Source organism: Triturus cristatus, chromosome 1_2, assembly GCF_964204655.1.
Source record: "Triturus cristatus chromosome 1_2, aTriCri1.1, whole genome shotgun sequence".
Taxonomy (NCBI): Eukaryota; Metazoa; Chordata; class Amphibia; order Caudata; family Salamandridae; genus Triturus; species Triturus cristatus.
Window position 1 is genome coordinate 33,667,883 of NC_140580.1, and position 24,588 is coordinate 33,692,470.

General features: G+C 48.0%; 1 protein-coding gene across 2 annotated transcripts in view; it reads left to right on the top strand.

The window, feature by feature from the left end:
* Positions 1–24,588, top strand: part of ADIPOR1 (adiponectin receptor 1) — a 253,445-nt gene that overhangs the window by 39,352 nt on the left and 189,505 nt on the right. The window contains exon 2 of one of the 2 annotated variants that reach the window (XM_085600309.1): positions 13,727–13,788. The exons of the other annotated variant lie outside the window; for it this stretch is intronic. The gene's annotated coding sequence lies outside the window, so the exon portion shown is untranslated. The remainder of the gene's footprint in view (positions 1–13,726; positions 13,789–24,588) is intronic. 2 annotated transcript variants of the gene reach the window in all.

Genomic DNA, 24,588 nt, shown 5'->3' on the forward strand with positions numbered 1-24,588 from the left:
CAACTCCCTCTCTCTGTCTACGGCTGTCCTAGTAATCATTATTTTCTGCATCACCGCCCTCTGCATAATAATCATTATTATAATACTGGGCCGTATTACTAATCGCGTTAGCTTGCTGATCAAAGCTATTGATGGTACTTTGAGGCGGCAGAGGACGCGCGTTCTGGGGAACACTTCCACGCCCTCTGCCTCTAGGAGCTTGCTGACCACCCCTTCCTCTGGCGCCATACATATTGCCGTTACGCTGCATCAATTTAGGGCAACTGTATTTAAAATGACCTTCCTCTTTGCAGTATGAACATTGGTTGGGACCTACAGGGATACGTGGTTGGTAATACCCATTCATTTGCTGATTGTTCTGAAACTGTTGGGGTTGGTGATAGACACCTTGGGGTTGCCTATAATTATTCTGACCTCCACGTGGCGGATAGGCCTGCTGTAAAAAGACCTTTGTCTTTAGTTCCTTCGTTTTCTTTTCTGTTCTATCTTTCTCGTCTTTATCTCTATTTTCATAATACTGTGCAGTAGCCAGTATTTGCGCTGAAGAAGAAACAGCCCAAGAACTTTCTGAATCTTTTAACTTTTTACACAGGTCAGGAAGTAAATTCTGCACAAACCTATCCACAAACAGCCGTTGGCCACCCTCAGTACTCATATCCTGCCCACTGTGGTCAATAAACGTTTCTTCAAACCTAGTAAAGAAGTCTGACACTGTCTCATCTTTCTTCTGCTTGCATGCAGATAACTTGTCCCAATTTACGCGCATCGCAGGCATTATTGTCTTCATATACGTGATGATTCTACCAGGCAGTTCAGCTACTAAAGGTTCTGGTTTCGCACCACCAGTTTGTCTAGCATCAGCAGCAACAATGTTAGCCCATGTATCCCCTAGTTCTGCATTGTGATCTACATTACGAATTGATCCCCATAGAGGCTGTGGAACAACATTACCAAACAACATGTCTATGTCGGCCAGATTCATAATGCATGACCCTGCCGTCTGTGACAACTCTTTATAATAACCTGCTGGGTTTTTACGGGGATCAGGCAAGGACTGCTTAAGCGCTAACACCTCAGAGCGCTTCCATGGAACATGCACCCAAACACGCTGGAAATGCGCTGCCACAGCGGGGTTACCACCGGCAGCTGCAACCGCTTCCTTCCATACCGGGGGAACTTCTCTCATAGGGTATTGTCGCGCTTTTACCTTTTTCCCCACAAGGACATCTTGTTCAAACAATGACTGTTGGCAATCATCATTCCTAAAGGACAATACGACCGCAACTGCTTTATCTACTCCACGGTCCACAATTATACCAGTTCCAAAATCGAACCTTACTCTACACAATTCCTGCGGGTTCGGATTTTTACCACTATCCTCCAATTCTTCACAGAGAATTTCGCACATTTTCTCGAACACATATCTCTGTTTTGGGGCATCCCACTGATGGAAAACGTTGACAACTGATTCCACATCATACAGTGAAGGGAAAACAATCCATCTACGCGCCATGTTATCTATTACCTTTTTCTCGTCAGGGTTAGGCAATTGGCTACGCAATTGCTTACGCTGTAAACCAGGAGTCGCACCAGATGACTCAAAGAGAGGCGACATTAATGTAGTAACCACATTAGCTAAGCGCTGTCGCGCTGAAGGAGAAGCTGAGGCGAGAACAGGGGGAAAAACAGAGGGAAGAAAAGAGGATGTAGAGACAGGTACTGGAGTGGTGGAAGGAAGAGTGTCAGGGGAGGCAGCTGCTGTATTAGGCAAAGTCGCAGGAAGTGCGGGGGCAGTTGGAAGCACAACTGGCGGCGCTTGAGAGGGCTGCGCTACATGGATAGGAACCGGCTGCAAAGCAGCTGGCGGTAGCGGCAAGGCTTGCAGTATATTCACTGGAGGTGGCATATTTACAAGCTGGGGAGGCGCCGTGGCATTTTGAGCATACGGGGGTGGCGAACTCAACAAATGTGACATCAGGGGATCTTTCTCCTTTTCTTCTAACTCATTCTGCTTAGAATGTGGTAAAGCTGGGTAACATTTGTCAATCCCTAACTTGCGCTGCCTATGCAATTGCTCACTCATCTGCTCCTCTTCATTGTCTTTAAATTGTACAGCTGCTTGCATTACTGTCATACCTTTCTCTCTCTTATTCTTTTTCGCTAACTTAATTTCCTTTTGTTTGGCTTCCTTTCGCCATAAGCGGAAAGAGTCAAACATCGCCGGCCGGGCTTTCTTCTTAAACAATTTAATTTCCAAATTATCTAAAATATCGGTATCAAAACTACCATTTTGGGGCCATTTTAAAACACCGTCTTTCCTAGTGTAGTGGATCCATACTTCGTTATATGCAATGGGGCCTACGCCATGTTTTACATAGAGCTCATAAGTTGGAGTTCCAACCGGAGGAACCGGACATGATTCCTCTAGCTGGAAATCTTTTCCACAACCCAAACAAAATAATCTACCAAATAGTCCAGAACCAGGCATCTTTGCTCACTAGTCTAGATCCAAACGTCAAAGGATTATCGAATACGATATTCTCGTGAATACACGAGTCCTCTGGCTTTGGCGTTTGCAAACTCCAAAGTACCAAATTACCAAATCAAACGATCCCGAAGGATACCAAAAACAAATGGGAGACGCTCCACTTATACTTAACTGAATATTGCTGATCGATGGCGTCACCAGAAGACTCTCTCGATTGTTTCGCTCTCTCAAAACTCGTCAAGGGTCCAAAACAGGTCGATTAATCAGGGCAGCAGTCCTTCGTAGCCGTCGGGACGCGGAGAACCTCGCAGAAAAGACTTTCGGACCACGTCGACATGCAGGGGTCGATGAAGTGGCGGCCTTCCTCCGGAATTTCCACACGAAGCTCCTCACGAACCTCTGGCTTGGACTGGTACCGCTGAAATCGTCCCGAGTTGGGCGCCAAACTGAAGTACTGGGTATTTTAGACCCAGCGGTGCAGGGGCACACACCCTATGACTTCTGGGTTCACCCTGTTCCAGACCTACAGAAACACAGAGTCTTCTGGGTGAAGTCAAAGATTCATTTATTGGCTGCAGACCAATTACAGGTATCCTAGAAGTACAACAGCGTGTATGTTCTCAGGAGACTGCTGAAAATCATAGGAACGGGCTTCTCCTTAAGTACAAAATATCATGCTCCAGGCACACATTCCTTGGTTTACGATATGGCCATTACAAGTATACATTACAAACGAAAAAGCAGAGTCATGATGACCATCCCACATTCCAGTTCGGCCAGCCCACAATGATTTACACAGTAAGGTTCAGATCCCACTTTTGATGTCAATAGACCCCCCAATAAACATGAGCATCTCCTGTTTTGGGAAACAAGTCATAAAGCAGGAACAAGCAGGTGTGGAAGAGATTAGCCGGGGGATTGTATAGAATGAAAGGGTTTTATGACGGGTCAAGCCCTGATGCTAATCACAGGTGGACGGAGGAAGGGGAGCTCGTGAGACCGGTTTGACCTGGGGCAGCAGAGCCAGCTGCCCATGTCACAGAGAAGTCAAAGGAGAAGCCCATGTACTGTGAGGCCCGTATTTACTCCATTATAGCCTATGTGAGGGCAATGACAAGATGGCCACTGCTCCCAAAATGGAACCCGCGTAGTGAAGCAGAATAACGTGTACACAGTGCATTCATAGCTAGAACGATATATAAAGCACTTGTACATGCCGCATTTACCATTTGCGGTTTGTTAATACCAAGATAGACAGGGGTAGGGCCCTGTCCCCTACGCGGTCCCGAATATTAAAGTACGACATTGGGCTGGACTGTTCCCATGAGGCACAGGGTCAGACTGATTTGCATATGGCCATGTCTGAACTGGGGTGGCAGAGTGGGCTAAAGAAAGGTGATGGATCAAACCCAGATCTGTTGACTGGGTGTGAGTGTTTGATTGGTTCTGATGCTCCGTCCATCACCACCCCCTTTTGTACCGCTTTGTTCGCCATAAGTTGGCAGAGTATGCTCAGACGTGAGTCCCTTGCTCACTTTGCCACTGGATTCAAGCAAGCCTGGCTGAAGATGGCTGAAATGCCAGAAACCGGTCCTAGGAAGCTTGTTTCCACTCCAGGGAAGGCATGGCTTGACAGTTTGGGCTGGACTGTTCCCATGAGGCACAGGGTCAGACTGATTTGCATATGGCCATGTCTGAACTGGGGTGGCAGAGGGGGCTAAATAACGGTGATGGATCAAACCCAGATCTGTTGACTGGGTGTGAGTGTTTGATTGGTTCTTATGCTCCGTCCATCACCACCCCCTTTTGTACCGCTTTGTTTATTTGGCACCAGCACAGAAGGGAGGATGACCGTAATTAACCTATGTGGATTTTGAGGGCTGGCTTAACAGTGCAACTGTCGCCTGCCCTTTTAACCTAAACCAATAATATTCTACAGGTATTTGTTTCCACGTAAAAGCATATCCATTTCCATGGTATGTACTTGTAAAGCTTCACATCACCAAAAATTATTCTTTTCAAGCCAAACCTATTGGCATTGCAAATGCTTGTTGCCTCCTTTTAATTTCAGACAAGTTGAATGCTCATTAGGGCCTTCTTTCAAGGCTGGTGAAGCCAAGGTATTGATGTTGGTCAGTAGTTTCCACAGAATATTCGCAGTATTATCTTAAGACATTTTTGTGCCCAAGACACATTTTGATGGGAATTGCCTATTTTCTGCTATTTCAAGCCTGCATGAAATAAATAAATCTACATCCCAGTAATCCTTAAAAGAAAGACCAGGTCAGAAGTAGGCAAGAGAAGTTCCAATAGAAAAGTCAACTTATAATATGAGAGAGATTATATTACTAGGGGTTCACTTGGAGGTGGGGGGGCCCGCTCAGTTACCCCCTTTGCACATTCCTTAAAAAGTTCTGGACCTGCTCTGAATAAAGCTGAATGACTTCCTTTCAGGAATGGACTGCACATAGAACGGCTGTTGATCGGCGTGCCTGATCCACAGACTTAGAATTGTGGAGCCACTAGGCCAAGTTTCTCCCAATGAATAGTTTGTGAGCTATTGGCAGCTCTCCACCTACATGGAAATAACTTTCATGAGTTAGAAGCGTTTCCTGGGTTGAATTACTAGATGTACAGCAAGATTAAAAAGTGTGTATTTGAGACAAAAATGTGTGTATTTCAGAACTCATAACCTGATGTTTGGAGACAAATTGTTATATTTCCAAACTATCTTTGAAGCTGATAGTTGAATCATAAATCATGTGGCATTGGGTAGAATTATTACTTAAATCAACTTGGTGTCGGAGTAGTGAAGCTATAGCTGTTGTAGATTACAGTGCTTTGACATTTCCAGGAGCAGCCATGTGCTCTATAAATGTATTTTCTTTAATTCATTCATGTGTTATCTATGTGGAAGTACTCCACATTGATAAAGAATCTTTTACATTACTGCAGGCAATCATTCCTGATGTACTGAGGTGACCACTACTGGTACTCTTGCATATGGTGGATACTAAAAATCTTGTCTGATGCCTGGTCTAGGCGTTTTGCTTTGCATATTGGAAATGTTCAGAGCAAGCTAGAGCGTGAACTTGTTGTCCCGTTATTAGAAATGGGAATAGAGTGCTACATACAAAGTTTTTGCTGCTGTTCTGTATGCAGTGTGTTGGGACAGAAAAGTTGGCTGAATGGTTATGGATGTGTACCCCCTACCCCAAGCGCCCAACTGTGCTCTTGTCTGGATCCCTAATGCAGATTTTTGTTGTCATAGGCAAACTCAGATCATGCACCATGACATAGGCCTTTCTGACGATTGTGGTCTTGCAGCACAAGGACGGTCACCCAAAGTGCTACCCTCCTAGTGGTAGAAGTCCTCTGTCTTCACCAAGAGTTAAGCAGCACGAGTGGGGTGGTTGCAGTATACCATGTAGTGATCAATAGGAGTGAACAGGTCCTTTTCAACTTGTGTTAATGGAGTGAGGCCTACAGGCTCACCCACCTTTTTTAAAGGTCCGCTGCTATGTGCTCCATTCACCCTTGGCCTGTATCAGTTAAATGTAAAGTGCTGTGCGGCGCAGGAGTGGTGACTCTGCGCTGGATGTATGTGTGCATGGGAAAGGTACAGTACAGGAATGGAGCAGTGCTGTGCAGTGCATGCATGGTAAGTGCGTGTACTTTGGTGTATGTGTACCAAAGAGGAATACATTAAGTGAGAGATGCAGTGCTGTGCAGTGTGTGCGTAGTGAAAGCATGTGCTGGGTGTGTATGTGCTTGCAAGAAATACAATACATGAAGGGTGTAGTGTTGGGCAGTGCACGCATGGTCAATGTATGTGCCAGCAGTGTGTGTTTGCATGTAGCACACTATGGCACAATACAGAAAGGCTACATTACGGAGCGTTGCATGCAGAGTTATTGTGTGTGCTAAATGTATGTGCGCCTGAATTGAATTGTCTCAATATGGAGGTGCCAGTACTAGACAGTATGTGTGCTGTGTAGAGACACTGAATGCGAGCGTGTCTGCAATGTTATATGGAGGACACTGGGTTCCATTTTAGGAGAACCAGGCTTGCATGCTGAAGACATGAGGAGTAGAAGAACCCCCCCTCTCCCCCCGACACTTTTGTGGATTGCTGCTTTTTTGTGACCTGGTTGGGACACACTGAAGAAGGGAGCAAGAGTCACCTCCTGTACACTTCAAAGGGTTCTCTTTGATTCGTTGAGAAATCACAAAGAAAGGGCATGGGCGCGTCTCAGGAAGGAGATGCGTCCCAAAGGGAATCTCAAAGAGTAGGGCTGGGAGCCTGAGATTAACCTTTTGATGTACATATCACTGTGGCTGACATTAGGGTGTGGACTCTAGTCACTCCCATGAACTGTTTTTGAATATCCGCTTCAGAGTCTCTCGTGCTGTGACAGACAGCCCTGCAAGAGGAAGAAGCAGAAACCTGATCTAAAACTTAAGACCCAGGTCCAAATTCACTTTTAGTGTCTGGAAATGGATTATAAGTAGGGGAGGTTGAGACCCCCCAAAATAGACTTCCTCCTGTGATCGGGTCTGGGGGCCAAGGCCTATTGGTCTCCCTGCTGGGTGAGGTGATATCAACCAGGAAAACCAAGACCACTGTGTCCTGTGAGGCAGAGAAGAGCGTTGGAGGGAGCGAGGCCCAGTCGTGAGATCTGTTGAGCAGACTCCCGGTGCAAAGTGTGAGGAGACGGCTGCCGCGCCGAATGAGTCGTTGCCCATGTGAAAAATCAGGTCGGCAAACACCGTCTGCTAGAGAGGCCTTAGGTAGATTGAACCAGTACTGCATTGCTGCGGCAACCCCCGTATACCAGAAAGGGCCGCTGTACATGTTATTGCTGCTGACAAGTGCCAGGACCAGTGTGGGTATTAGCGGCAACCTCGTATGTCCGGAGGGGCCACCGTGATATAGACTACCCTGCAACGAAGACCGGCTTTTTGTTTGTGGGTACTGACAACCCCGTATTCTAGGAGGGCTGCCAGTACAGAGTGAGCTGTGAAGTTTGGGATACAGCCCGGAGAACTGAAAACTGCGACCCATGGATTGAAACAAACGTTGAGGACTACCATCTGACTTGTCCTGTGAGGAGGACGCTAAGAGTGCTGCGCCACAACGCTGGAACCAAATAGAGAGCATCAGGGTCAACACCTCTTTACTATTAGGGAGCTCTAAACTTACTGTACTACGGAACCACACAGTCACCTCTGATTATTGCTGGGGCCAACCTCGTACGCTCAGGAAGAGCCTGCACCTGGCAGGTGCTGCTGCGTGCCCTGCGTGGAGCCCGACTCTACTGAGCAGGACCAGATCATAGCAATCGCCCATGTTCGGGGCACCCACTGAGACGCTGAACACTGCACCGCTGCTGGAGCGTTTAAGCCTTGTTACTGTCCTACCAGGACCCAGTGGAGTCGCGCAAGGTGCCGCAACACTTTTGACTACTTTCTAAGAGTTGAAGTAGACTCTTGAGCAAGGCCTACTAGTGAGCATTCCCTGGATGTGGCCACCAGTGAATGGGGAACACCACCAACCACATTACAAAGAGCAGGTGGGCCAAGGATTTTTCAGTGAAACACTAGAGCCCTGACCTCCAAAGTGATTTGTGTTATTGCAAAGGAGTGTCTTATTATGACTTTGAATGCGTAGACTTTGAAATAAAATACTTCTTTTTACTATAAAAATAAGTATTGACTGGACATTGAATTATTGAAATTGCTGTGCACTTTTTGAGTTAGGAGTTATGTTCACTAACCTGTATCTACACTAAACCCCCCTCCATCCCCCCTCTTTCTTAATAGCTGCCACTGAGAGTCGAGTGCAGAAAGAGTACTTTGCCTGGTTGCTCAGGAGCCATAATAAGCTGGCCACCAGGACATCGGGGGTAAAAGGCCTCCACAACCACAGTTTGGTCCAGTAATCCCTGCTTGCTCTTTGGCCCTCTGAAAGGAGATCTGACAGAGTTAAAATGCAGCTTTGCATCTTCGATTTTCGCTGCAGTGTAATTCTCTCATCTGGAAAGACTGCTCTCCTCGGTACCCACTTTGAAGAGAACTGTCATCTCAGAGCCCTGAAGTTAAAAATAAATAATTTGGTGTGGTAAAAGCTACAGGGAGCATGGGTTTGCTAGGGAAAAGTAGAAATAGGTCACATTCATTCCCTTTGTGACTTTCTCATTGCCCAGGAAATAGGCTACAAACTGGGTGACTAGGTGATTGATGCCCAGAGTATGGAGTTTACCACTATTGAAGTAAACTTTACAAAGCTAACTCCAGGAAAGGCAAAAGCTGGGAGCAGTTGGATATTTTTGGTATGCTTTGCCCAACTATAGCGTTTGCTGACCTCTGGATTCAAGCCAATAGAAATTATTCGGTTTGGGCGTTTTTTGGGCTACGCCTTAGAATTTGTCAACAACAAATGAAAGTGGGCTCCTTTACTTAAACTGGTCCCTTGAAATTGAAGAAATTATTAAGTCAAGCGACATTTTGACGGTTCTCACTTCACACTGTATGTGAGTTATCAAAGCAATAAAATATAGGGAAATTTGGACCCACAGCACGCTAGAGATTTTAGTCAATATGATGATTTTTCTTGCCTGATTATGCCACTATGCAGCGGTTTGTAGATACCCAATCCACTTCCGATAGAATGGATGTGAGTGGGCTATGTTAAAATGCAGTATGTGATTTTCAGGCTCAGTGTTGGACTGGAACGTCGGACACTCTGGCCCTGCCAAACGGGGCAGCTTAGAAGGGCTAGTGTGTAAGCTGTTTTATACTTGCCCCTTCAAGCTAACCCATATGGTAGTGCCAGACTACCTGTCAATGATCTTGAAAATTGCTCCAGGAGGAACAATATATGGATCAGGGGGTATCGCATCCACGATTTCCCAGAACTCGAAGCTCACGTCCAGGTTCTCTTCACCCACATTCTTCCACCAGTCAAGGGCCAGCTGGCCCTCCTCAAACACACAAACACACTCCACTCATGGTGTACTCTCCTGTTCAACAGCAAAATAATCTCTTTTAATACTTTCACCAGAGTCCACTACTTTGACGTTAAGGAGAGCTGCCAGACAACACAAACAGATAATGTTCCAAGGGGATACGATTTCCCTCTTCCAGGCTGTCTCTACCCAAACACTTGCCCAGAGGCCGAAATTCAAAAGTGATTACTCTACATCTGCAAAGCCTTAAAATTCAATACTGCTGGGGCTTCGCCTGCTATCTACCTTTCACTTGCAAGGAGTAAAGGGTCGCAGTCCACATGATCCAGAAGACCTGAGGCCTGCACATATTTCCCTCCCGTTACTTCAAGAAACCTATCTCCTCCAGGTAGACATCAAATGCTTCAGTTTCTATTGGTATCCAACTCAAACCCACTCTTCATATACCTGCAGGCCTGAGGTGTGCCAATTCTCCTTCCTAGGGACCTATCCTGTAAGTTAGACAGCACATACTGGGACCGGGAGTAATAGCAGGTGGAAATCTAAAGCACTGTAGACGCTACTCAGATGACTATTCTCTCTATGGGCATAACAGAAGCAGGGAGGAGTTTTACACCAATCGGTTTCCTCATATTTCACACTCCGCAGCTGCCGATATTATTCCGGGAGGGTGGGGGGGGGGCGGCGACATTAACACTCCCTAAATCTGATGGTAGATCGCTCCCACCCCAGATAGGATGAGCCTCATCCTTGCCACCACCCTGGTGGAAGGGTTTACTGGACCTCATGTTGATGGACGTTTGGTGCACTAATCATTCCGGACACCACAACTATACGCTCTATTCCAATGTTCACATAACCTCCTCATGCTTAGATGACCTCCTATTCTTGCAACCTCTGTTGCCCAGGCAACATGGATTCCAAAATCTATGTGAAAGTCGTAACCAATCATGTTCTGGTCTAACTGATGGTAGGGCCCTCCGACCGGCAGAGAAAATTCTTGAGGATAATTGGTAGTAAACAAGGTGGCACTTAGGGACCCTACCCTGCGCGACCGGATCCAAGAGAGAATAGAAAACTACTTTGCCCAGAATAATACTGGTGAAGTGTCCCCTGCAATCTTTTGGGATGCAGCTAAGGCAGTTTTCCGAGTGGCGCTCATCTCTCACACTGCAGGATTAGAGCATGCAGCTAAACTTCGCAAACAAGAACTTGAAGTTCAAATTTCACAGGCTGAGGTGCTGCACAAAACGTAAGGTTCCCACAAATCTCTGTGGGAGCTCCGCAGGCATCGAGGGGAACTTGAACAGGTACTGATGAAAGAAGCAGCCAAGACGTTACTGCATATCAACAAAACTTGCTATGAGCGAGGTGGCAAAGCTGGCAGGCTCCTGGCCCATAAGCTGCGGGTGTTGGCAGCACGCAATCATATCAGGGAGATTAGAGATGAGGAGGGTCAGCTGCACCAAGCGACGGTGGAGATTCTTGCAGTTTTTCAGCAATACTACTCGACCTTGTTTCAAACTCAAGCCTAGACGGGCAGCTTCAGGAAGAATAACTGAGCAGTTTCATTCCCCCAGACATGGCAGCTGGATTGAGTTTGCTAAGGAGGACCTTGCACACAAGGGGGCCCGGTCAGCTATTCATATTAATCTATCCGGAAAGGCTCCGGGCCAATGGGTTCCCGGCTACCTTTTACAAGACACATGCTTCTCTAATTGTAGAACCCCTTGCAAAGGTTATCAGCTACATTCTGGCATCTGGGGTGGTGATCAGTACCATGCAAGGGTCAGAACATACCATTCTTTTGAAGCCTAACAAGCCCCCAGCACTCTTCTTACAGGCCAATTGTGCTGTTTAATTGTGACTCAAACATTTTAAGTTTATTCTTGTATCCAGACTTCAGCCTCTTTGACCCTCCTCAGCAGTCTGGCTTCAATCACCATAGGCAAGCAAATTATAACAAGAGGCTGGTGATCGTCGATGCCAACCAATGGCCCTTCTCTTCCTGCATGCCATATAGTGGACTGGGTGTACCTGTCAAGGGTCTTAGACAAGGCAAGCCAGCGCCCAAAAATGAAGGCTTTTATGAGCGCCAACTACATAAAACCATCTGCTAAGCTTAAAATGAAGTGTGCACTCCCGCCCAACTTTCCTTTGATGGAGGGGCAGGTTTACCAATTTTCTCCTTGGCCATGGAACAATTTGGAGATCAGATTCAGGACAATCCTGCAATCCACAGTATGTTTGTGGAGGGTAAGGAGCACAAACTAGCCCTCTTCGCTAAAGACATACTATGTTTCATAACCGAGCCTGCCACAAATTTACAGGCATTACTGGAGTAGTTTTACTGCTTTGCCTGGGTTTCTGGCTTTAAAATCAATCACTCCAAGTTCCAAAGCCTGAAGTAGAGGACCTTCAAAATATCTTTTGCGATCCCATCTGAAGGGGTTATACATGGGCGGAGTCTTCTATCCCATACCTGGGGTTTCCCCTCCCGACTTGAAAGAGCACCCTGGATGACGGTCATATCCCTCCATTGCTCACAACCTTGTTCAAGGATCTCTACTGCTGGGGCAGGCTGTCTTGGCTGGGTTGACTAAATAGCCTCAAATTTAAATTCATGCCCGACTTTTATAAATATTACAAACCCATCCTCTTCTAATCCCCAAATGAACCCAATCTCTAATCCATAGCAAAATGCTTAGTTTTGTGTGGGAGGGCAAATACTCAAAGGTGACAAATTCTTGCATCCCCAACCCCACAGCTGAGGGGGGGAGGGTCTGGTTTTAATGGGTGTTGCAACAGACATTCTAGCAGCATAGATACGTACCTGGAGGATAAGTCTTGGGGACTGGTGGAAAAGGCTTTCTTGTGGGTCCTCTTCTGAGAACTGCTTTAGCTTCCCACCTCGGCCAGGACAGGCTCTCCCCCAAACCCCTACATATGACAGCCAAATTGCTGACTCACTGGCGAATTGTACACCGAAAACATACATTCCCAGTCTACCCATTCCGATTGACCCCCTGGCCAATAACCCTGACTTTCCTCCAGGCAAATCTGACCCGGGTCCCTTTTGTTGGTACCTGGGCCAGTGATCTACCTTGAAAGATTTCTATAATGACTGGGACCTGCAGACTAGGGAGGAACTCGCTGATAAATATGCATTGAAGCAACAGGACACTTACAGAGTTAAGCAGGCTCTACACTAAGCGAGGAGGGATCCGGCTGTTCGAGCATCACAGAGGGAGAAAATGACAATAGAAACCATATACCAATAATATTAGATGTAAGGGGATATCCTGGTTGTATCGTTTAATTTTGGATTTCACCCTCTCCTAAAAACATGCTTTTGTGGCTCTGTGGCTGAGAGGGAACTGGCAATAGACATCAGTGAGGAAACCTGGGGGAGTATTTGGCAGACAGCTTCCAAATACTCCATTTGCCTATACTTTAAAGAAAATGCCTACAAAATACTTACATGCTGGTACCTCACACCCATGCGTCTCCACAAAATGTTTGGAGGGTACTGAGCTGTGCTGGAAGGGTTGCGGGGATAGGGGTACTTTCTTGCACGCATTGTGGTCATGCCAACAAATTCCATGTGATGAGCTCCATCACTAATGTCTCCTAGTTCCCAGACCCAGTTCTGGGACAGTTGGGGGGAACTTCAGCTATACCCAACGACGACCCCTATGGGTAAGCTATTCTTCTACTTTCTACTGGCCGCACGCCTGAGTGGGGCCCAGTTGTGGGCAACAGACGTAGGTCCCTTCGCTTAATATGAGGTGGGGGAAGTTGTAGTTTATTTATGCACTGTCAAAACTTGCAGCAATTGTCCGTGACAATATTTAACACTACCTTGGATTAAAGGTTACTACGCCGCACTATTTTTTTTTTTGCCTATGAAAGGTAGGAGGTCTCCTTGGACAACAAATTTGAGTTGCTCAAGGGTGAAACACTAAAATCTTGACGTTTTCCACCGCAGTCAGTAGATAATCACAGTAACCTTAATAACAAAGTGCTTCTTTAAATCTTTAACTCAAAATTCAAAATAAAGTCGTTGGAAAAAAAAATGTAAATCATCGTACTGGAAACATTTTGATTGAGATGCCCAAACATTATGTATGCATTATTGTTGCCCTAAAAGTTGGTTATATTTGGACATTAATTTATGGTTTTGGTCAGAATACTGAGAAGCCATTTATATTTCCTTTAGTTCTTGGCATCCATGTTGTAATTTCAGGTTCTTCTCCTCCTTGTTCCATAGATGTTCCTACTGACTTCATCTCTCCCAGTACTTTTGGATGCAGCTTCTTTACTTCACAACAGGTAGGAGTTTCCAGTTTACCCAGTATACTGTTCAATGCTGTTTGCTGTAATCTCCAAGATGGTCAACATGGCCTCACAGACTTGACATTGCTTATGGGATGTAGCGTTAGCTAGTTGGGCGTTGGAAATGGGGACCTGGGAGTTTGTAGGAGTACCACTGAGCCAAAACAGTTGTTCAGAGATCATGTGTTGTGTTTTCATGATCCTTCCAGCATGTGGTAGGTTTCTCCTAGAGTATTACAGAGTAGATAAATCATGGTGCCTCATGTGTAGAAAGTGCCCCTTTTTCACATCGTCGCCCCAACTTTTTGCCCACTGGTACTGATTTTCTTGACTGGATGTGCACTGACTCCCTGCTAAACGGGCCCCATTGCCAGTGCTCTTTCCCTTAAAAACTACAACATGTTCAATTGTAACCCAATTGTCAAGGACTTTAGCACCCTTGTAAAGAGCCTGGTAAATGGTACCTTTGGTACCCAGTGCATGGGTACTAAAGAGGGTCCCTAAGGGCTGCAACATGCATTATGCCACTCAAAGGGACTCAAACTGCGGGCAGACTGCCATTTCAGGATGCGTGAAACGGCGCAAGCCATTATGACAGTCTTTTATTTCTGTTTTAAAAACCAAAACATAAAAGGCATTGTCATTTATAATGCCAATAGCTGAAACTCGCGTAAATGTGAGACCTATTGCATTGTACCACAAGTATTACCCTTAGAAGTGAAATCTGACTCCGTGGCAACCAGCAGCAGCGCGCAAATGCCTTCTCCCTCTTCCAGTGTGGGGGGGGGGGCAGCGGGGGAGGGGGCAGCGCACTCCTTTATTCTGGTTAGAACAATGATTAAATCACTACTGACTTAGGTGCTACAGTGGTATGCTCGCTGTCAGTCGAGCATCAAATGAATCAAGAAAAAACGCTAACCATAGGATGGTTACCACTGTGCACAGTGCTAGGGGTGACTATCACCCTATTGTAAATCACCTTGACCAGTGTTAAGCAATCAATCAAATGTGAAATTAAAAAAACATATATTAATTCATATATGTCAATCGTTGATACACATATACATATCAATCATTTGTTGTACAATATACATCACTTGAAATGTGTTATAATGCTGATACGTATTGTAGCAATGTGTAAACTCAAAACATCTTAGTTCATTCAATTAAGTACAAAAGGGAGTTATTTGATGAGCCCAATGCATTTCGGGACCGGCACGTCCCTTCATCAGGGGAAATCTACGAACAAAAACATAATGGTAATACACGTTACTAATACACAAATGCATATTGATGATACTCAAATAGAACCATTAGTATTAGTTGCACCGGCTGTGAGAGATGCGATATTTTGAACATCACACTGTTTGTGGAATTTTATGAATCAAGCAAAAAGTTTTCAGTGAAAGCTACAAGAACAATGCCACCAAATTAAATGAAACCCCGTGGTGTTATTTAGAAAAGGTTAGATAGTCTCAGGTTTGAGAATGCAGGATGGCAAAGAGGTAAATAAATAGGGCGAGGTGAACTCACCTCGTCTAATGTACCAGGAAAGGCCTCTATAAAAAGAGGCTGACTAGCAAAACGGAAATACCGATCAGTGTATAGCTGCGGAAAAAACACGAGAAAAAAGGCTTTTGGAAACTAGAAATTTAAAGAGTGAATAGAAGACGCATGCTAAACGAGTATCAACTCGCTTACCAACAATGGTTATCGTAGAATCCACAGGGGTATTGAAGCTGAAAACGAAATGGGTGTAATTAAAATATAAGTCTACCTGGCAAACAACCGGATGTCTGTCCTAAGTCTTAGATGCAAGATGGAAAGACTGAGGAGTGAATTACGTGGATGTGAAACTGACGAAGTACAGCCGTTGGAACAGGTGTTGACCGATAACCGAGTCGAATACTGGCGTGGTTGCACCATGACACTAAATGCAATTAGAAAGAGCGGGCGGCTCTGAAGAGTGACGTCCGGAATGAAAAATGATGGCAATAGAAATGAGACTGGCGGGATCCGCCATATTGTAATGGTTACAAGGTCTTCGTGTGTGAATGTATGTACTGAATAGAAAACTGGCTGGCAGAAGAATTGGTGCCATTACAGGACAGCTAAAAAAGTATGGTGAAGAAATGTAAACAGAACAATAGCGTGTCGATAAACACGGGATCAGCACGAAATCTAAAAAAGTGTCTTCAGAGCTGAACTGTGAACTGCAAGGTGCCCACAAATGTATGAGGCACTCCCGAAAGCAAAACCATGGGATGGAGTACTTCTGAGTAGCAAACTCTAAACATGAATACAACGAAGAGATCTAAATAAGATAGGAATACTGCAGGGAGAAGATGCCAAAAGCCTAAACACGAGATGCGGTAACAAAACGAGAGAATAACTAAACGCTAGTGTAAAATAGTATGGAAGATAGGAATGAAGTGGGAGTTAGAGGTTGAAATGTGCAGAGAGTCCTAGAGGTTATTGCGGGTAGTGTGCTTCTAGAAAACATAAAGATAAGGTGTGCATAAGTCCTAACGATGACTATAGATGGTGTGCTTATAAAAAACATGACACATCCAGACGGTCATTGAGACCATACGGGGTCAAGGTTTGAAGTTTTTTGATCCAGAAGATTTCTCTGCGTAACAGCAAGTTGGTTATATCTATGCCTGGTCTTCCGACAGCTATGTGGGTATTCTGGCCACTCTTAGGCTTTCTTACCTGTGATAGAATTTGGAGGTGGGGGGGGGGGGGTGAGAAGCCGAGCAAGAAGTACAGCGGGTGCATAGGGAGGAGTGTGGCGCCTGAAAGATTGCATTTGAACGCCCTGGCCAAAAGCCTCCCCTACCTTGACTAGCCCTTAAAGTTTAATCAATACAGAATGTGCTGTACACTTGCCACCCTCGGTGTGCAAAGGGAAAGGGCAGGTGAGTGATGCTCCAGTCTCTAAACAGTCCATGCATCTTGGAAGCCAAGCTGTTCTCGCCCTTTTTATTGGCTTCTATTGTTTGCTTAAATATTGCGAGGTGAACCCGATTGATTTAATCGTCCTCAGATTTATTTCTACATTATTATTATTATTTTTTTTTTTTGAAAAATTTTATTGTGCAGAGAAAAGGTTACAAGCACGGGCCTACAACCGCCAGGGCCGGCCGCTAGTAGTTAAAGTGATCAAGCAGTTAAAAAAAAACAATGACTGGCCCATAGGGGCTCCGCTATATTACAGAAGATCAGACTGCACATAAGGGAAGTCAGAATACACCCTTTTAACATACATAACAACAAAAATAAAGAAAAACAAAAAGCAAGGCGAAACGACATGAAATGGGCGTCGAACCACAGCCGGGGGACTCCACACCCGACCACCCGAGGGCGGTCAATAAAAGGAGGCCTGAGAGGGAGGGGGGGGCCACGGGAGAACCAAATCTGTACTCAGATGTACGAGATAAGCAAGGAACCCTCAAGGATCAGGGGGACGAGGCAACCCCAGACGTATCCACCAGGGGGGGAGCACAGATAGACCCGCGATACACGTTCCACTGCCCCAAATTCTACCCCATGCCCCCGGTTTACCACGAGCCACATACACAGTTTTCTCCCTGAACATGAACCAGTCCATGTTCTCCTTCCATACGGACACGGTGGGAGGCCGTTGGGAACCCCAAAGCTGCGCTATATCTCTCTTTGCGATCATGTTCCCCAAGGCCGCCCACTGAGCCTGAGCCGCATTATAGTCATTGGGCTCCCATACATTCAGAACACAGCGACGCACCTCCGGCAGCAGAGCGACCCCAGTGACTCGTCTCATAACATCATGTACCCGGCGCCAATATTCCGCCACCTCACGGCACTCCCATAGGATGTGGAGAAAAGTGGCACTGAGCCCGCAGCCACGCTTACAGAGCCCGTCGTCAGAAAACCCCATTGAGACCAAGCGGGGGCCCGTCACATAAACACGATGGAGAATCTTAAGCTGGACCAGACGGAGACGGGCCGGGATGGCCACCTCCTTAGGGGATGACAGTGCAGTCTGCCAGTCCTCGTCGTCCAACTCCACCCCATCTCCCGTCCATGCCTCCCGAAGACGCACCAAGAGGTCAGCCCGATTATTTATCAGTTTTTGGTAAATCAGAGAGATAGTACTGTCGGGGACGTGACCGTCGAGTATGCGGTCCTCGAGAGGCGAAGAAGCAGCAGGGACCGTGGTCCCCTCCCCAAAGACCGAGAGCAGGGCATGCCGAACCTGTGCATAACGGAAGAACTCTCTTTCACTAAGCTTGTGCTCGCTCTGGAGCGCCGCGAAGGATTTAACCGCTCCTTTAACCCATAAGTCCCCCACTCTGCTGATGCCGATCGTGTCCCAGTGTTCGAAGCCTTTCGTTGTCCAGAGGCTTCCCAAGCGTTCTGAGGCGAATAAAGGAGTAGCACACGTTAAACGCTCACTCCAGCCCATTGCTACGTTCGCCGCCTTCCACACACGTACCGCAATCCTAGTAGGGCCCGTAAGGGTCCTACCAGCGGATCGAGAGTAGAGCTCTCTATTATAGTTACCGCCGGGAAGCAGGAATTTATCCATCTCATATGACGGGTTCAAACCAGGAGCGTACGTAGCATGGTTAATGGCAGACAGCTGGGAGGCCCAATAGTACCGTCTAATATCAGGAAGTGCGATGCCCCCGTCATACCAGGGAAGAGTCAGCTTTGCCAAAGCGATACGCGCTCGCCCGTCCCAAACCAGTCTCCTCTGCAAACTCTCCACTTCCCTAAAGTAGGCCGCCCGAATGACATCGAAGGAGTTCTGGAGTGCATAAAGAAATCTGGGAAGGGACATCATTTTAAACAGTGCCGCGCGACCAAGTGGAGACAAGGGCAACTTACACCACCGGGCCGTATCCACCCTACAACGCCGGAGTGGAGACAGGAGATTCTGCTCATAGCGGACCGCCGGATCCAACGAAACGTACACCCCCAGGTATTTAAAGCCGGACTGAGATATTTGGAGCGGAAGCCGAGACGGCAAGAGAGGAAGGCCACCAGAGATAGGATACACGCAAGATTTGGACCAATTAATTATCAGACCCGAATTTCTCCCGAAGGAAGTAAGGACATCAAAAAGAACATTGAGCGACTTCCGCGGCGAGGTGAGGTACAAGAGAATATCATCCGCGTACAACGAGACCCGATCCTCGAAGCCCGGGGCCCACCGGAGCCCCCTGATCGAGGGCTCCCAACGAAGCCAGGCAGCGAGTGGTTGCAAGGCGAGAGCAAAGAGCAGAGGGGACAACGGGCACCCCTGCCTAGTGCCCCTCCCGAGAGCGAAAGGCCGAGAAACCCGCCCATTGACAACGACCTGAGCCATTCGTCCAGCATAAAGAAGCTTCACCCAGCTAAGAAATCCCTCCCCAAAGCCAAACTTCGCCAAGACGGCCCAAAGGAATGGCCACTCAATGGTATCAAAGGCCATCGTGGCGTCTAAGGAAACCAATATGGCCGGTTCAGAGAAGTACTCCGCCCTAGCGAGGACGCCGTGCAGACGCCGTAAGTTGAGGGCGGTATTACGATGAGGGATGAAGCCGCATTGATCCGGATGTATCAAGTCACATATGACGCTCAGCAAGCGATTAGCGAGGACCTTAGCAAGGATTTTGGGTTCGGCATTTAGTAGGGAAATAGGCCTATATGAGGCACAGCGGTCACGTTGCTTACCATCCTTGGGAATCACCACTATAGTAGCCAGACGCTGGTCGTCGGGAAGGGAACCCCTCTCGAGCGACTCCTGAAACATACGACGGAGGAAAGGCGCGATTTTATCCGGGCGTAATTTATATAGTTCAATCGGCAGGCCATTGGGGCCCATAGCTTTGCCCGAGCGAAGGGAGCGAATCGCAGTAGCAATCTCTTCAACAGACAAAGGGGCATCCATCAGCTCGCGGTCCTCGACGGATAAGCCGGGCAGGGCAATATCCCGCAGCAGAAGACGAGAGTCGTCCTCATCTCTATCAGACACCGGGGAGTACACTGCCCGGAGGTGTTCAGCAAAACACTCCACAATCTCACCAGGCTCAGTCACACACACTCCATCCGAAACCCGAAGCTCCGGGACCACACGATTCATTCTCTCCTTCTTATCCAACCAGGCAATCAGTTTACCCGCCTTGTCTCCGGCATCATACAACCTACCCTGCTGCTCCCTATACATGGTCTTGGCAGCGTCAGTAACAAGAGACTTGTATTCAAACTGCTTAAGGCTGAGGGCATGCAGCCCATCCGGAGTGACACCCGCCTCCAAGGCTGCCTCCAGCCCCGATATTTCAGTCTCCAGAGTCACCACCGCCTCATTCTTAACCCTCTTAGCATCCACTATCTGGGACAGGGCATGCCCCCGGAGCACTGCTTTGAAAGCTTCCCACAGGGACACTGAGGACAACACCGACCCATCATTCTCAAGAAAATATTGATCAATCGACTTAACTAGGCTATCACGGATCTTGGGGTCTCGCAGGTACCAAGGGTTAATAGGAGCGATCCGCCCAGCGGACCGCGTCCCAGTGTCAAAAAGCAACCACAGTGGGGAATGATCAGAGATACCCTGGGCCAGGTGTTTAACCTCTCGAATCCGGGCAGTCTGGGCCGCGGGCATAAGAAAATAATCCAATCTGGAGAGACTCCCATGGGCCCCAGAGTGAAATGTGTACTGACACTGTGTCGGATGCATTAACCTCCAACAATCCACCAGACCGAAGGTCTCCAAGAGTCCGCCGAGCCACGCCTGGGCAGCAGGGAGGGCCCTGGGCGGGTGGCGATCCAGGTCACCAGAGACAACCGAATTAAAATCCCCACCCATAAGCAAAAGACTGTCAGGAAGCCCAAGCAGCATACGACCCAAGTCTGCGAAGGTGGAGTTCTGGAGGCCCGGGGGAACATAGACCGAGATCAAGGAGATGGACTGCCCCTCCCAGTCAGAGCCACATAGCGCCCTCTATCGTCTAGGACTACCCTGGTGATCTCTAACGGAAGTGAAGATCGTAGGAGAATGCCTACCCCTCTAGAACCAGTGGTGAAACCAGAATGGGCCACGAGTCGGTATCCCCCCCTGTTCATGGCATGACAAACATTACCAACCAGATGCGTCTCCTGTAAGAACACCACATCAGGAGTCAGACGACGCAAATATTGCAGCACAACACCCCGTTTGATACGGTCCCCCAATCCGTTGACGTTCCAAGACATCAATCTCAACCCGTCCCCCCCCCCCCATCCCCTCCAGTAGATCAAGGGTCCCCTAGCAAATAGCGCAACACCCGAAAATGAACCATAGCCAATACCTCGCCTTGAGAACAAAAAACACAAATCCAAACAACCCCACCCACCCGCCAACCCCCCCCCCGAATCCAACTCCCCCCACCCTGCACCCCTGCGGTCCAAGAAACCACCCCAACTTGCAGTGTGCCTGTCGCCCTACAAACCCCATTCTACGAAAAGACCCCGGAGGAGGAAAGGGACCCGTCCCCGCCCGCCCCCCACACAGATCAGAATGAAACAAAATGCACAAAAGAAGTAGAACCCAGCCGAACAATACAAAATGGCAAAGTCAAGGACCAAAAGTCACTCCGAAGGAGACCCGCCACCCTCGGTACCGGCAGAGGGCCCAGGCCGGTCACCCCGGTCCGGCAGCGAATCCAGCCAGTCACTCACAGTCGCAGGAGAGTCAAAAAAGGTAGTCCGATCTTCATATTCCACTCGGAGCCTAGCAGGAAAAAGCATAGAGTACTTGAGACCCAGGTCCCGGAGACGACGCTTCACCCCCTGGAAGCCCATCCGCTGTTTCTGGACAAGTTGGGTGAAGTCCGGGAAAAAGTTAATGGACGAGTTCTCATATCGGACCGGGCCATGGACCCGTGAGGCCTGCAGAATCGCATCTCGGTCTCTGTAATGGAAAAGTTTCACAACAATAGGCCTCGGGGGGGGCCCCCGGTCGCGGCCGACCACCTGGAACTCGATGGGCCCGCTCCACGGCGAAGAACTTACTCAGGCCAGCGGGGGCAAGCTGTTCGAGGATGAGCTCCTCAACCATGAGATCAACCGGGCGGTTGTCGGAAGTCTCCGGAACACCTATGACGCGGATGTTATTGCGTCGAGCCCCTCCCTCGAAGTCCTCCAGCCGCCGGGCCATCAGATCGTTAGCCGACTTGAGGTCGCCGAGAGTAGTCTGCAGGTCCGACACGTCCGCACCAAGGGAGGACGTCCGCACATCCAGCGATTGAACCCTCTCGTTGGTCTTAGAGAGATCCGCCCGAATTAGCGTCACATCAATGGCCACCGTGTCGATTTTGCGGGCCAAGGCCTCGTACTGCGTAGCGATGGTCTCCCTGATGCCATTAATGGCGCCCATGATGTCCTGCAGGGACAGATCCGGAGGAACGGACGGGCCACCACTGGCATCATCCGGGGGGACACTGGCCGTCCCGGGGGACCCTTTACCTTGAGTGTAGCGGTCCATGTTGTTAGCAGGGGTGTGGAATTTTCAAAATAATCTACTTGTCCATGGGACAAAATGCCACTGAGATCTACATGTCCTGTAAAATCCACTTGTCCCACCTACTCCCGTCCACACATCAAACATAAGTAGAATTATTTCATTGCTCTTTATTTTGAGGTTGACAGGCTAAGAGGGGCCCAGTTGTAGCCCTCACTCCCTCTTCCAGCTGACAGAGCGAGGGGGTGGGGGAAGGTTCAGCACACCACTGAGTTACAGATAAGAAGGTGAGGAAAAAACAGCTTCAACCTTTTGAAATGGAAATAGAGCCATTGCGCTGCCTGTTCTCGCCTGGGTCAAGTTTCGCCTTTTCTGTTGCTGTGTGCAGATATTGTGGAAATACCCGTGGGCGGTGAGGCTTGCAGAAATGCAGTCCCTAATGCAGACCCCCTGTGCGGTTCTCTCACCTTGGGGCACAATAAAGGAGGGAAAGAATGTCTTGCTTTTAAAGGGGTATCCATGCTCTGAGCGGATGGCCTGTGCCCACAGCCACTTGCACGGTTAGGTTGTGCGCACGCACTTAAAAAATGCAGGACATTCATTTTCTTCACCCGATGGATCAATGTGAATTTTAATATGGCCTGAATACGCTTGCATAAGACTTTGAGTGCTAATAAAAGAATGGCATTTTTTTGCGGTTTTATAGAGCGCGAATTCGATCTGAAGGTATTGGAGCGCTTTACATGAGCGCCAGTTACATTTACACAAGGACTGTCACATTCATTTATTTTTCTTATTAAGTAGCACTATTAAATTGGCGCCACTGCACTGTAAATCAAATGTGTTATGCAGAGGGGACATTTGGTTGTAGAGTCCGAAAATGCGCCTTCTAATCCAAGCTCTCGTCCCCGCTTTACCAACGTGGTATAATCTGGACAACCTCTTTACCTATTAATTATCCAGTGTCCTTTTACAGTTAAAGTTAGCATTTAAGCAATCCTGGCAGCTCAAGAAAGAAACTGCAGCGCTGCGGCAGCTTAAATGAAATGCGTACAACGGACTTAATTATACACACTAAAATACTAGGCACCGGCCAATTGAGCATTTTCTCTCACAAATGGGAAAGATATCGCCCATTTGTGAGGGAAATTGCCCAGTATGGCAATTCTGTGTCACACATCTGGTGTGAAAGGGGGTCCCCGGGGGTTCTAATCAGCTCTCTGCATAGCAATGGAAACGTGCGAAGTTGGCATGACTTACAGCACGGCTACAATAGCAACGGTTGGTCACATCTGTTGGTACTTCAGGTGTGGAATTAACTGAATTCTGGGGCTCCCGGAGCTAGGGCACTGACGCCGAACAGCATGGGCAACAAAGACACTCTTTCCTGACATGTTATCAACAGCACAGCACAAAACGGGAGGGGGGGAAGGGAAGTTGAAATGAAAGTGCTGCTAACAGCTATATATTAATATTCAAAACCCTACAAACTGAGGCAGCGTAGTGCTGGGAGGATTTGGTAAAAGGTCACAAGCCATAATAAACACGCAGTGACTGGGCCCCAATAATAGGAACTCAGTGGGTTCATGGTCAAGCCAGGCTTGAAACCCGATAATCTTTGAAGTGCAGGCGCGCAACACCCATTGGACTCACATGGCTTCAGCCCCCCCCCCCCCGTCGCGTGTGGCAGCCCGGGATGAGACAGCTTCCCGGGCAGTCACACAGCCGCACCCGATCAATTCACAGGTCTTTAAAAGACCATTTCCATGTTAATGAGGCCTGTTGCTGTTGTTTCACCTCTTCTACGAGCCCCTGCAGCTCCACTCTGCCTATTGCTTAAAGTTTCAGCCCCCCCGAAATTTTTTCTTAGCCCCTCCCCCGAAATTTGGCTGTAGTTGCGCCTCTGTTGAAGTGCAATATCCACCAGGTGGAAGAGGGGGTTGGGGGGACAGGGGGTAGGGCTGCAGCCTCAAAGCACACAGATGGAACTTTCCTACCTGAACCGATAAGACAGGAGCAGCAGCGTGAAGAGCTGTAGGCTGGAAAGGCCGATCCGACTTCCCACCTTACCGTGGTTGATGCAAATGCCGCGTAAACCGGATCCTTTGGCGGGCTTCTCTGGAAGTGGAAACCAGTGATGTTTACAGTGGTCTCTGCTAGCGCTTCGGCCACAGCCCCTCCAAAACCCCACAGTCGGCTCTCGCTCACTCAACCCCGAAGCAATGAGGATCGGAAGCCGGTGGCAGCAGTGATCTCCGGGTGCCCATGGGACAGGAGGACTAGGTAGAGGCGGCGGCAGGGTCCTGCAACACAACGGGGGCCTCGTG